The sequence below is a fragment of the Electrophorus electricus genome, chromosome 2 (assembly GCF_013358815.1).
Source record: "Electrophorus electricus isolate fEleEle1 chromosome 2, fEleEle1.pri, whole genome shotgun sequence".
NCBI classification, from domain to species: Eukaryota; Metazoa; Chordata; class Actinopteri; order Gymnotiformes; family Gymnotidae; genus Electrophorus; species Electrophorus electricus.
In genome coordinates, this window is record NC_049536.1 from 10,624,949 (window position 1) to 10,637,178 (window position 12,230).

Consider the following 12,230-nt stretch of genomic DNA (forward strand, 5'->3'; position numbering starts at 1 on the left):
AAAACACCACTATGTAGTCTCTAATGCTATCACAGAACATGCTAATGGTACAACATCAGAATACCTTACAAACATTTGTTCAAAATGAAAATCTGAAACACAGTCTGTCCCCTTTGGGCCTACTTCTGCCAACCAGTGCACTGAAAGACAGGGCTGATTTTGTTAAGAAGTTGCACTGAATTTTAGATTCAGCTTTTTGATCTTATGAAAAAACACAAGACACATTCATGGAAAATCCCTCATCCAGGTTTCACAATCCACAGAACACATATTGTGATATCTTGAATAAATGTAACATGTTCGAAGCAGGCGCAAGACATGAGTGGAAAGAAACAAGGAACAAAAATAAAATTTAATAATAAAAAAACAACAAAATGTAACACTCAGAAGCACAGGAGTTAAAAGAAGCTTGCAAGTTTCTCAGATGTGTGTCATCAGAGACCATCAATGCAAAGCCCTGCACTTGTGCACCTCTGGGGTATAAATAAGGCAACAGAAATAGGCTCCAGGTGTGTGCAATGATTAGTAAATGGGAGATTGTGGTTAGAGAACTGATTGATGTCCTGGCTGGGTACTGGCTGGAACATGACAAAAGATATGCAGTGGCTATAAGAATAGGAAGATATGCATTCTCACACTAATTATATCTGAGTGAATGTTATTATTTAGTTCACAGTATAATTTTATTCTGCATGAGGAATTTGTTGCATCTATGTGGAAGTGTGATAGAATATGAACACTCCACAAATTTGTATACAATTCTTAGCTGAACAGTTGAGATCCACAACAATGTGTGCAAATGTGTGCAGGTCTTTGCCTCTCTGACTCAGTTAAGGTGTTATTGGAATCCTATAGTCCAGTTCCATACAGGCTACCTCTGCATCCTACCAAAGTCAATCTCACACAGTGTAGTGCAGGACTGGTGAGTGTTCACCTCCACTATCACAGAGTAAAGTCCAGTTCCATCCAAAAATCTCACAGAGTCTACCATTACACAACAAATTAGATATGCACTGTACAAGGCAGAGATGAAGAAATTACTAAAAAAAAATATTCATCACAGAGTACTCACTAAGGCCTATTTTAATGCCCGGCGTTTGTTTTTATATAAATACTAATTTATATAAATGCTAATTTGCTTCATATGGAAACATTTACACCTCATCACTGGTAATATTTGATAATCAGACTGGGTTAGACTTGTGAAAATTCTTCCAGTAACTAAGGGAGTTCCAACTGTAACTAAGTGCCATATTATTAATCGCTGTGATAAGAGTTTTGGCTGTAAAGCAAATTTGTGTGAGGTTTTGGTAAACAGTAATTTTCAAAACAACACAATGATGTGGTAGGCCTCTTTCTAATGTGCTTTTATGCAAACAGTAACATTTAATGCATTTGTCAAATTCTCTGTGATGTGTGAGGCGAGGCAGGATGCAAAGACGAACCATGGTTCACACGAGACAGACGTTAATTAACACACAAAACCAAACCAAACCAAACACAAAGAACATTAAGCAATAACACTACTTAGAACATAACAGGCAATACACAACGAAGCAGAAGATATACAGCATACATGTCAATGTTACATAAGTAATGCTTTAGTTTAACATGAACAGGACAGGAAGTAATACATTTACAATAATTAACTAATGTTAAGTAAACATGTAAAAACTGCATTAATTAATATTGTTTTAATATGAAATGTTCACTAACATTAAGTAATGCATTTGATAACATGAACTGAGGTACTTCATTAATAAGGGTTAACCAATGTTAAACATGTAGCACCACCATTGGTTCATGTTCCTGTCTTTCATTTACAGAATGGTTGAAAAAGCACTGAAAAGCATTGAAAAAGCAGTGTGAATACAATCACAGCACTTGAAAAGCTGACAAATTAGCTAAAAGAAATAAAAGGGATAATGTTTGAAATTTCAGCAACATTAAAAGAACTTGTTAAACAAATATACCTTTACATTGGTATCCAGTTATTCACAATTTGACACATCACCTCCTCACGCAGTGTGGCAGCCTGAAGATTAGCAGCGCCTGGTGGGTAGGGATGTGGGTCTGGTTCAGGGTCACGGTGATTAAGGGGGAGATCATTCTGCTGTGCCATGTTGTGTAAAACAGCACACTGCTCTCACGAGCTGGCAGACCTTTTTTGTTTCTTATAGCACCCGATGCACCTGATAGTCTCCCATTTGATGCATCCAGGTAACACCACTGGCATTTTAGCAGCGTAATGCTACGTTCCACAACTGAACACGACAGAGTGTGTGTCATTGCAGTGTGTCTTCTCTATGCCATGTGGGTTAGGGAAGGAGTAAGCCAGCACTTGAGGGGATAGCCACTGTCCCCTGCAGAAGTAGTGCAGTGTTTGATTAAGACACAGACAACTGTTCAAAGCTCATTACAACCCTCTTGTTGATTTATAGATCTTTGGTTGTGCGGAATTAGTTTACAGCTGTTTAGACTTATAATTATCCGCAACTATTATCAATCCATTTACTATTTCTTAGGAGTGGGGATCGAGAACACCTTAAGACAAAAATAGTTTTTGGAGCAATAAATGTCAATGTCAAAAAACAGGCTAATGAACTGGTATACCCAAATCAATCAATAAACACACCAAACAAAAGAATGCTTAGGTATGAAGTATTATCTGCTCCTTTTATCTGTAAACAAATGACAACTGTTTATCAGCATAATCAACATATACAAGATGAAGCATAATCACAGTGCATTATTATATTAAACTTCTGTACTGGTGTTAAAACAGTCCAAATATTTGTTCAGGCCTAACTATGATTATGACTGCATGCTACACCCAAGAGAGATTTATTTTTCCTCACTGATCCAGTATGAATTCTGCTATGATGAATCATCCCAACACTTCCTGTGCTGATTCTTATTAGTAATACTGACCTATTCATTTCCCCATATACTATCACTGCTCCTGTAATATCAAGAAGCCTTTTTTTTTCTCACAGACACAACAGTGTGAAGTGAAGCCTGATGTATCATCCCATTTCTTCCCAGGCTGAGGCCTAATTAAAACACAGTTTTGTCCACATCCAATAACTCCACCATTATTGGGCTCACCATCATCTCAGTAAGTAAAAAAACACACAGATAAGAACCATCATCATGTTCATGTAGGCTGTGATGGGTGCAGGGAGGGAGTGAGATGCAAATGCACGTTTGGAGTGTCTTTATTCTTCATAACAGCAATCAAAGAAGCACAGCAGTGAGCTGACAGTAACAAAATTGCTGACAGTAACACTCGAGGTGGTGAGAAGCAGCAGAGCAGTGGTGACACTCGGGGCATCTTGTACACAGCAGCGAGGAACAATGGGCAGGTGTTCCTGTGGGTTTAAATAACAGAGAAACAAAAAGGCAAATAAGGTACAGATCAATAATCAGGGGACTGGGAATAGGGAAGGTGCAGTCTGCGTGCACGCGTGCGTAACAGTGGGCATGTGCCTCGGGCTGGGTTCCTAGCGCACACATGATTACTAACCCAATACAAGCAATGCTGAAACAACATCTCTAAAATATAATACAAATTATTTAAATACTGGGTGTACTATCTTTCAGATAGTAATTTCTTTATAAAAAAAGAGAAAGTTTTCCCTGTTATTCATTATGTAAGAAACATCTCATGGATGCACTGGGACGCATCATCAGTGATGTAACCTGGAGTCGTCAAATGTTTCGGGTCTCTCAACATCAGACACCCTCGCCCAGGGGACCCAGCCTGGGTTGGTCAAGCCCCGACTTGCAGCCCAGCAGCTACCCACGGATCAGCCCTTTTGAGCCAAAGCCACCTTGTGGCTTTCTCTGTGGCTTCATAGTCCACCCTTCCTCACCCTGACTCTCTGTCTTCTCTCTCTTTGGATACAGTTACTAATTCTTTCATTTCTACACTCTCATCAATGAATCTTCTGTGCCCTCTCTCCTCTAGACCTGCTAAGTCCTCGCCACCTGCCCCCTGGCTAACAGAAACACTTTGCTGCCACAGGAAAGAATTAAGGACTGCAGAGAGGTGATGGAGGAAATCCCACCTGGATTCAGACCTCAGCTCATAACACTTGGAAAGGAGAGACTGGTCTCACTGGAAGTAACATCCACAAAGTCATCCTAATACAGAGAAAAATTCTAATCATCAAGCTCTTCACTATTTTTTCTTCTCTCCTGAATCCTTCCCCTCCCCCTCCTCCCTCATCTCTTACTCCAGAGGATTTTATCACCTTCTTTGAGGAGAAGGTTGCAGCAATCCACCAGTCCTTTTCCTCTGTTCCCACTCCTCCAACTAATGTGCATTCCCCAACATCCAACTCTCTGACTCCTTTTTCTCCTCTCTCCTCAGATGAAATTCTTCAACTCCTGACTTCCAGCAATCCAACTACATGTCCGCTGGATCTAATTCTTTCCGCTCTGTTCCAGATAATCGCAAGAGATCTGCTTCCTTTCATCTCTGTCATCATCAACAACTCCTTATCTTCTGGATACGTGCCAACTGCATTCAAAACCGCCAGGGTGGTACCAATCCTCAAGAAGGCCACACTCGACGGCTCCAACGTTACCAACTACAGACCGGTATCACTTCTCTCTTTCCTCTCAAAAGCCCTTGAACGAGCAGTTTATAATCAATTGTCTGTTTTCCTCACCCAGAACCAGCTGCATGATTCCAATCAGTCTGGCTACAAACCGGCACATTCTACAGAAATGACCCTCATAGCAGTGACGGAAAAGCTTCATGCTGCTAAAGCTGCCAAACAGTCATCTGCCTTTGCCACAGTGAACCACAACATTCTTCTTTCTGTTCACTCCAGGCTTGGTGTGATTGGCTCTGCTTAGAGATGGTTTCAGTCCTATCTGAAGATAGGTCCTATCAGGTGACATGGAGAGGATCCACATCCAAACCATGTAGACTCTCTACTGGTGTTTCACAGGGCTCAGTATTAGGCCCCCTTCTCTTCTCTTTGTATACTCGTTCTCTTGGTGATGTAATATCTTCTCGTGGTTTTTCCTACCATTGCTATGCAGAGAACACTCAATTATTTCTTTCTTTTCCACCCTCTGACACGCAGGTCTCCAGATGTATCTCAGCATGCTTGATTGACATCACGTCATGGATGACAGCCCACCACTTTCTGTTCATCCCAGATACTCCCAACCCTTACCATGACCTCAGTTTCCTTCGCGAAATTCCTGGTATCACCATCTGAAGCCTGGGCATAACTTTGGACAACCAGTTGCCATTCTCAACTCATGTTTCTAATCTAACCCTGTCTTGCAGATTTCTCCTCTGTAACATACAAAGGATTCGGCCCTTTCTCTCGCAGGAAGCTACCCAGGTGCTTGTGCAGCCTCTTGTGATCTCAAAGCTAGACTACTGCAACTCATTATTTACTGGTCTTCCTCTAAGAGCCATCAAACCTCTACAACTTGTCCAGAATGCAGCAGCATGACTGGTCTTCAATCTTCCAAAGTTTACATGTTGCTCCACTGCTGTGCTCCCTTCACTGGCTCCCAGTATCAGATTTAAAACCTTGATGCTTGCCTACAAAGGCAAAAATGGACCAGCTCCTTCATACATGAGGTGAATGGTCAAAGCCCGATCCGTACCTCGAGTACTTCAAACCTCAAGTACGGCTTGGTTTGAAATACCTTGCTTCAGGACTCATGGACGACAAGCATCGACAAGCATTCTGTCCTGGCTCCAAGATGGTAGAATGAACTCCCACTTGCTGTCTGGACAGCAGAGTCTCTTGCAGTCTTCAAACGCAGACTGAAGACCCATCTATTTGCAGAATATTTAAAGGACAAATGACACTGCTCCCATATTGACTGAATAATTTAGTATTGTTTATTATGTTTAACAAACTCTAGCACTTATTAAGTGCTTATTGCACTTATCATTGTTTAAGACCTTAGACCTTATGTATTTTATACTTCTAAGTATCAGCATTGATCCCTGTATTCTATAGTATTATAGTTTATTTGTATGTTGTACTCTAACCTACTGTACTGTACTAGGATGTATTCTATAAGTAAATGATAAAGCACTTTTGTAAGTCGCTCTGGATAAGAGTCTCTGCTAAATGCCATAAATGTAAATGTAAAATTTAAATGTATGGCCCTCTTCTTAGCCATTCTTGAGATGCCCAGTCGACTGAGAGCTCTGCAGAGGGAGCGACCTGCAAAGCCTCTATAGTCCACTTCTATGGGCTCATAGCTCGTCCTCAAGTCTCTGCACATCTCCAACAGTATCTGGTACTTGGCACGCTTCCTCCCGTTGGCTTCCTCCATGCGCTCTTCCCAGGGCACGCTAAGTTCCAGCATGATCAGTGGTTTCGAAGCGGCAGAGGTGATGATCATGTCTGGGCGGAATGATGTTTTGGCTATGTGCTGAGGGAACTTCAGCTGCCTTCCTAGATGAACCTGGAGTTGCCAGTCGGAGGCTGTGTGGAAGAGGCCCGTTGTTGTTCTGGGTCGTGCCTGAGGTTTATCTCCTGCTTTGATAAAGGTGATTACCTTCTTTTGGGCGTGATGGTGTTTGCTGATGCTGATGGCTAAGGCTATACTCTTAAGCACCTGGTCGTGGCGCCACTGATAGCAGCCGTCCGCAATTGCCTTTGGGCAGCTGCTGAGGAGATGTTCCAAAGAGCCTCTTCTGGAGCAAAGCAGGCAGGTAGATGTCTCGATCTTTCCCCAAGCATGGAGGTTTGCTGGACTTGGCAGGGCATCGTAAACCACCTGCACTAGGAACCGGACACGATGTAAGTCTGCCTGCATGATGTTTGACCAGGAAATCCGGCGCTGCAGTGTGTTCTCACACCTAGTCCACGCTCCCTGTGGCCGGAGTCCCACCACCCTGCTGACTTGCTCTTCCTCCACACCTGCTCGGATCTTTTCCTGGAGTAGATGGTGTCTCTCCTTGCCCTAGGCTTTGCTGACCTGGGGCTTTGGGAAGTAACCCAAGCCCACTCTGCCCATCACCAAACTACCAACCAGTGCCTTTTGTCTGACGCGAGACTCTACCACCTCCACTTCCTTTTCAGCCTGCCATTTCCTTCCTGTCCTCACCTCAGTGCCGGCTGATGACACTTTACAGTCTCTGGAGTCCCTGTACTGTAGGACTTCTCTTGTGCATGCAACCTTAAACTCTTCAGTGAGGCCACTGAAGGGTAGCTGCAAGATGTTACTTGTCCCATACAGTGCTGCGCTAGTGAGACTCTGTGGGAGGCCCAGCCACTTTTGGAGGAAGCTGCTGATCTTTCTTTCCAGGGAGTCAACTGTTGTCAGTGGCACCTCGTAGACCAGCAGAGGCCACAAAACTCTCGGTAGGATGGAATGCTGGTAGAGCCAGGCTTTAAATCTACCAGGCAGGCCGGATTTATCAACCTTGGTGAGACAAGCTCCAAGCTCATCATTGGACTTCTGGATGGCAGCTGAATCTTTCAGGCTTGCATCAAATAGCTTTCCTAAGCTCTTGACTGGTTGTTCTGAGATGCAAGGAATGACAATTCCAGAGATTAAAAAAAGGTACTCGTCAGTCACTTTCCTTCTCTTCAGCACCATGGATCTTGACTTAGAGGGCTTATCACCCTTGCCCAGGTGATAAGTCTCTCAAGTCCTTGTATGATCCACCTGCTCCCTGGGACAGATGTAGTTGTGATGGTAAGGTCATCCATGAAAGCTCTAATGGGGGGCTGATGTACACCAGACTTGGTTAGACACCCTCTGCATTCCACCTCAGCTGACTTGACCACCATGCTCATGGCAAGGGCAAAGAGAGTAAAAGAGATGGTACAGTCTATTATTATTATTCCTTTCCCAAGAAGATGCCAGTCTGATGTTATTGACCCAGAAGTGACCCTCATCTTGAAATTACTGTAGTAATCTCAGATCAGAGCTTGACCAGTTTGTGCGGTATGGACCCATAAGCATTGGCCAGGTCCAACCACAACACAACTAGATCACTTCTGTTCTCATGGGCCTCTCTGATGAGCTGTGTAACTACCCCGGTGTGCTCCAAACATCAAGAAACTCTGGGAATCTCACCTTTCTGTACTGAGGTGTTGATAAAGTTGTTCATGAGGAGAAACTCGGTCAGTCTTCGTGAGACCATACTAAAAAACGCCTCCTCTTCCACACTGAATAATGAAATTGATAAAAAAAAAATGGTTGATGTTTCTCAAGTTCTCCTCTTTTGGGTTCCAAACTCCCTCAGCACACCTCCACTGGTCAGTGACTCTCCCCCTTCGCCATATCACCTTCAAGATCCTCCATAAGTGCCGGAGAAGTTCAGGACAACGATTATAGACCAAGTAGGGTACACCGCTGGGGCTTGGAGTGGATGCTGAACGACCTCTCAATCACTTCCTCCACCTCCTTCAGATTTGGCTCCCTCAGATTGAACTCTGTTGTTGGGGGGGCGTGTCTGATGAGGGCTTTGTTGGATTCGAGCTCTTGCTCCCTCAAGAGATCGCTCAGGGTGTTCTGGAGGAAACAATTTACTTCCTCTCTTGAACAATCTAGGTGGCCACTGCGTTTGTCTCCAAGCATATGTTTTGCAAACCCAAAGGGATTGGTGATGAAGGCTCTCCCTCTTCCCCGACTCCTATGCCACTCTGTGTAGGGTCATTAGCTTTTTCCACAGAAAATTCTGCAGTTCTGCTAATGCCTGCTTCTCCGTATCAGTATATTTCTTGTACTGTTTCTTAAGGGTTCAAAGCTCCTGGTGCAGTTGATGTATTTTTTCAGCCCTACGAATCATGGTGTAGGTGGTGGGCTTGGTTTTACATTTCTCTACCAGCCCAAATTTGTCAGAAGCATAGCTGATGATGATGGTAGTCATTGTTTGAAGTCAACTGTCAGCATCTCCTTTGGCTGTAGTTTGAATGATATTGGACATGTCCTTGTCAAACTGCAGCCACACAGTCTGGTAACTGGCTGGGGGCCACTTTATCTGCTTCTGTGGAACTACTCTGCTTAGAATAGGAGACTCAGGAGCATGGAGGGACTTGGTTCTGTGGGGTGATTCCTGGCACCAGGTTCAGGACCTGCGCTTTGCACCTTGGTCTCCTGCACCAAACACTTCATTCTGGCCTGATGGATTCTGAGGCCATGTTGGTTCTTGCACAGGTTTCTGCAAATGCATGTTATACTGGTAGTCAGTCTGTTTGCATAAGTTGTTAACAGTTGGTCAGTCCGAATGGCGATCTCATTCTCCCACCCTCTTGGGATCTCCTGGGGGTATCTCTCTTCAGGGCTTCCCGTAGCTCGTTGGGGTCCTTTCTCACGAAAGATACAGGCTGGGGTGCTAACCCATCCTGTCCACTGTGCCATCTTTCTTAGCACAATGCTGCTATACTCCAGTACAGGGACAGAAGATCCCTAATTAAGAGTTTGGAAAATTACTGTGTTGCCTGTGGTGCCTACAGGCCACCAGGAGGCAGCAGCAGTGCAGGTTGACAAGGAGTTTATCTGTGTGTGTCACTTTTGTGTTTCTGCTTTTTATGTTAATATTTTGATAGTTCTTGGCCAAAAGTTTGATGCTTTTCGTAATCATTGTGCTGCTTCTTATTAAAAACAGCATTTCTTATTAAAATTGTGGCATACTTTTTGTGCTGATGTGTTTGTGAATATATTTTGTTACATCATTTAATTGTAAAAGCAGTGTAATTTAATCCTTTGTGTGCATAATAAGTTGAAAATAACCTTTTTAGGTTCACAGACATTCTATGATCTGTCTTAAATAAAGTTCACCTTTTTTGTGACCTCAAAAAACATGAATATATTTGCATACATTTGATCTTTTTTCTATATATAACTTTGATGTTACAATCGCATTGTTCATTTATTTTTATAAAAGCCTTTAAAGCCATCTATAGACCATTTGTAAGTTATATTATAATGTTTATTTGTATGTAAAAATTAAAATATATCCCATATTGTGTGTAAGAATGTCTCTTCCACTGGAACTTTCAGGATCTTAAATAACCATAGATTGGTTTCTACACGATAGCTTTAATAATGATCAGGATACCCAACCTTTACTTTCAAGGATCACTTTGCTTCAACTAATTATTCTTTATTTGACTTTTCCAAGTGAACAGCCATACAAGGCTTCACTGCACAGGAAATCTGTAACACTGTGTCATGTCTGCGGTGGCGCAAAACGCAAGTGGCCTGTAAGGGGCGTTTTTGGCCCAGCATTGTCTGATCAACTCTATCAAACCTGCGTTCCAGTTTCTTAGTTTTGCCTGTTAGTCAGGATCATTACATTTTTGGGTTGCTCTACATTTATTTTAAGGGTAGTACCGTTGTTTTAAAAGAGGATGCTGTATACTCTTACTCGAGTACATTTGCAAAGTCAAAAATGTACGTTTGCTCTGTTATATTCCTCAACGTTCCTTCGGTTACCTTTTAAAGTAATTTTTACATACTGAATCTTTTGCCACCATCTGTCAATTGTTGGAGGGTTGGTGAAATCCCTGAAGATGATCACCGAGTGTCACCACTTTGCTTCAGTATATTAAACTGGACAAAAGACCGACATTATGAACAGCAAACACATTTTCCGGCGTGGGACTCAAATTATTACATTTATGAAAAGTAGCTCACAATATATCCTTTTAAGGCTCGCATATGTGTGAAATCAGTGCTGTCTCATAATACTCTATCATTATTAATATGAATGTAAAGTATGGTCCAATATCAATGATATTATGGGAAAAATGGCTAGCTACAAATTACGTAGCTATAAACTACAAGCAGCAGAAAAATAAATGCAGCAGCTGAACTGAACTCACGGCATGCAGGAATTCGACTACATACAAGCCCCTATAGAGCATGCCAAAGATGACAGTGATGAGGAAACATTCCGTGAGGATGAGATGAAGAAGCTTCAAGAGGAACCAAGACTCAAAAAGGGTGGTAGAGACTGGTAGGAGGACAGGTGGGCAGGGAGGCCTCCAACCTCACGGTGGTAGACGACATGGTGGTAGAGACTGGTCCAGCAATCCAGCGCTGCAGAACGTCCTGAAATACAGAAGTTAATTAAAAGGAAAGGAATTTTTCATAATTCATTTAAAAAAGGTACAATGGTTTTTGAAGGCAGAGGTTATGCAAAATATGCATTCAACAGCATATATCTCTCTTCAAGCCTTTCATGTGCTATACTGAAACCGAGATGACTGCACATGCTATAGAAAACATTTTTCAGGTGAAGCTTACTGTCTCTGGCTATTAGAGAGGTTACCTGCTATATGTATCTGCAATTTGAACTGTGTACTTCAGTATTACACATATCCTTTTTTTTTTTTTTTTTTTTTTTTTTTTTACCATTTACTTTCAGAAAACAAGACAGGCCTCTCCCTCCATTCAGGATGTGCTGATTGTCTTGTGATGCTCCAGGGTCATACTTCCATCATTCGCCCATGGGAAGACCCATGAATATGTCACTGAGAAGGATGAAGATTGTGGATGAAGAGGTTTACGAGGTCCTCAGGTCTTTACATTTATGTACATTTACGTACAAATTCCATAATAAACATTTCATCCCTAAGATGAGAACAGCATTACACAGCATTATGAATACTCTGCCATTTTTCAGTCTAATCCCTGCCTATGTAATCTGCAACACAGTCAATTATACCATGGATATACAGTTATATCTTCACAGCTTTTAAGACACAATCACCAAGCTTGGCAGATGGTTTCACCAACACTATTTTTCCCTTGATGTCCACTTACATTTATATGGCTTAACATTCATAATTCATTTTTTCACAACCATTTTCAACCTCTATTGATCCCTTACGTTAGAATTAAACAGGCCTCTGTTGCTACTGCACCTTTAAGACGGATGTAAGATAAATTAGCTCCTTTATGATTGGCTGCCCTGTATCGTGCTTCATTCAAAAAGCACTCAGAACGGAAATGCCTGAGACCGGCAATGTAAGCGGGTATTCTAAACTGCTATAAGCTGAACAGGTAGAGATAGGTAAATAAGTTTTCTTGAAAAATTAATTTCAAAACAGGGTAATTTTTGCATCTTAGATTCCATATATGAACCGTATGGACTACATAAGTGAACAGTGTTTTGAAATTTTCTAAATATACATTTTACTTCAAAATTTATCAGTAGAGCAAATTAAAAGTTATCCATGATGGGGCCGTTAAACTATTCATTGCTTGTCATTTATCATGTC

The 12,230-nt window shown here is 42.1% G+C and overlaps 1 pseudogene; it reads right to left on the reverse strand.

Moving 5' to 3' along the window:
* Positions 1-3,772: 3,772 nt before the first annotated feature.
* Positions 3,773-8,983, reverse strand: LOC113584512 (annotated as a pseudogene).
* Positions 8,984-12,230: the final 3,247 nt, after the last annotated feature.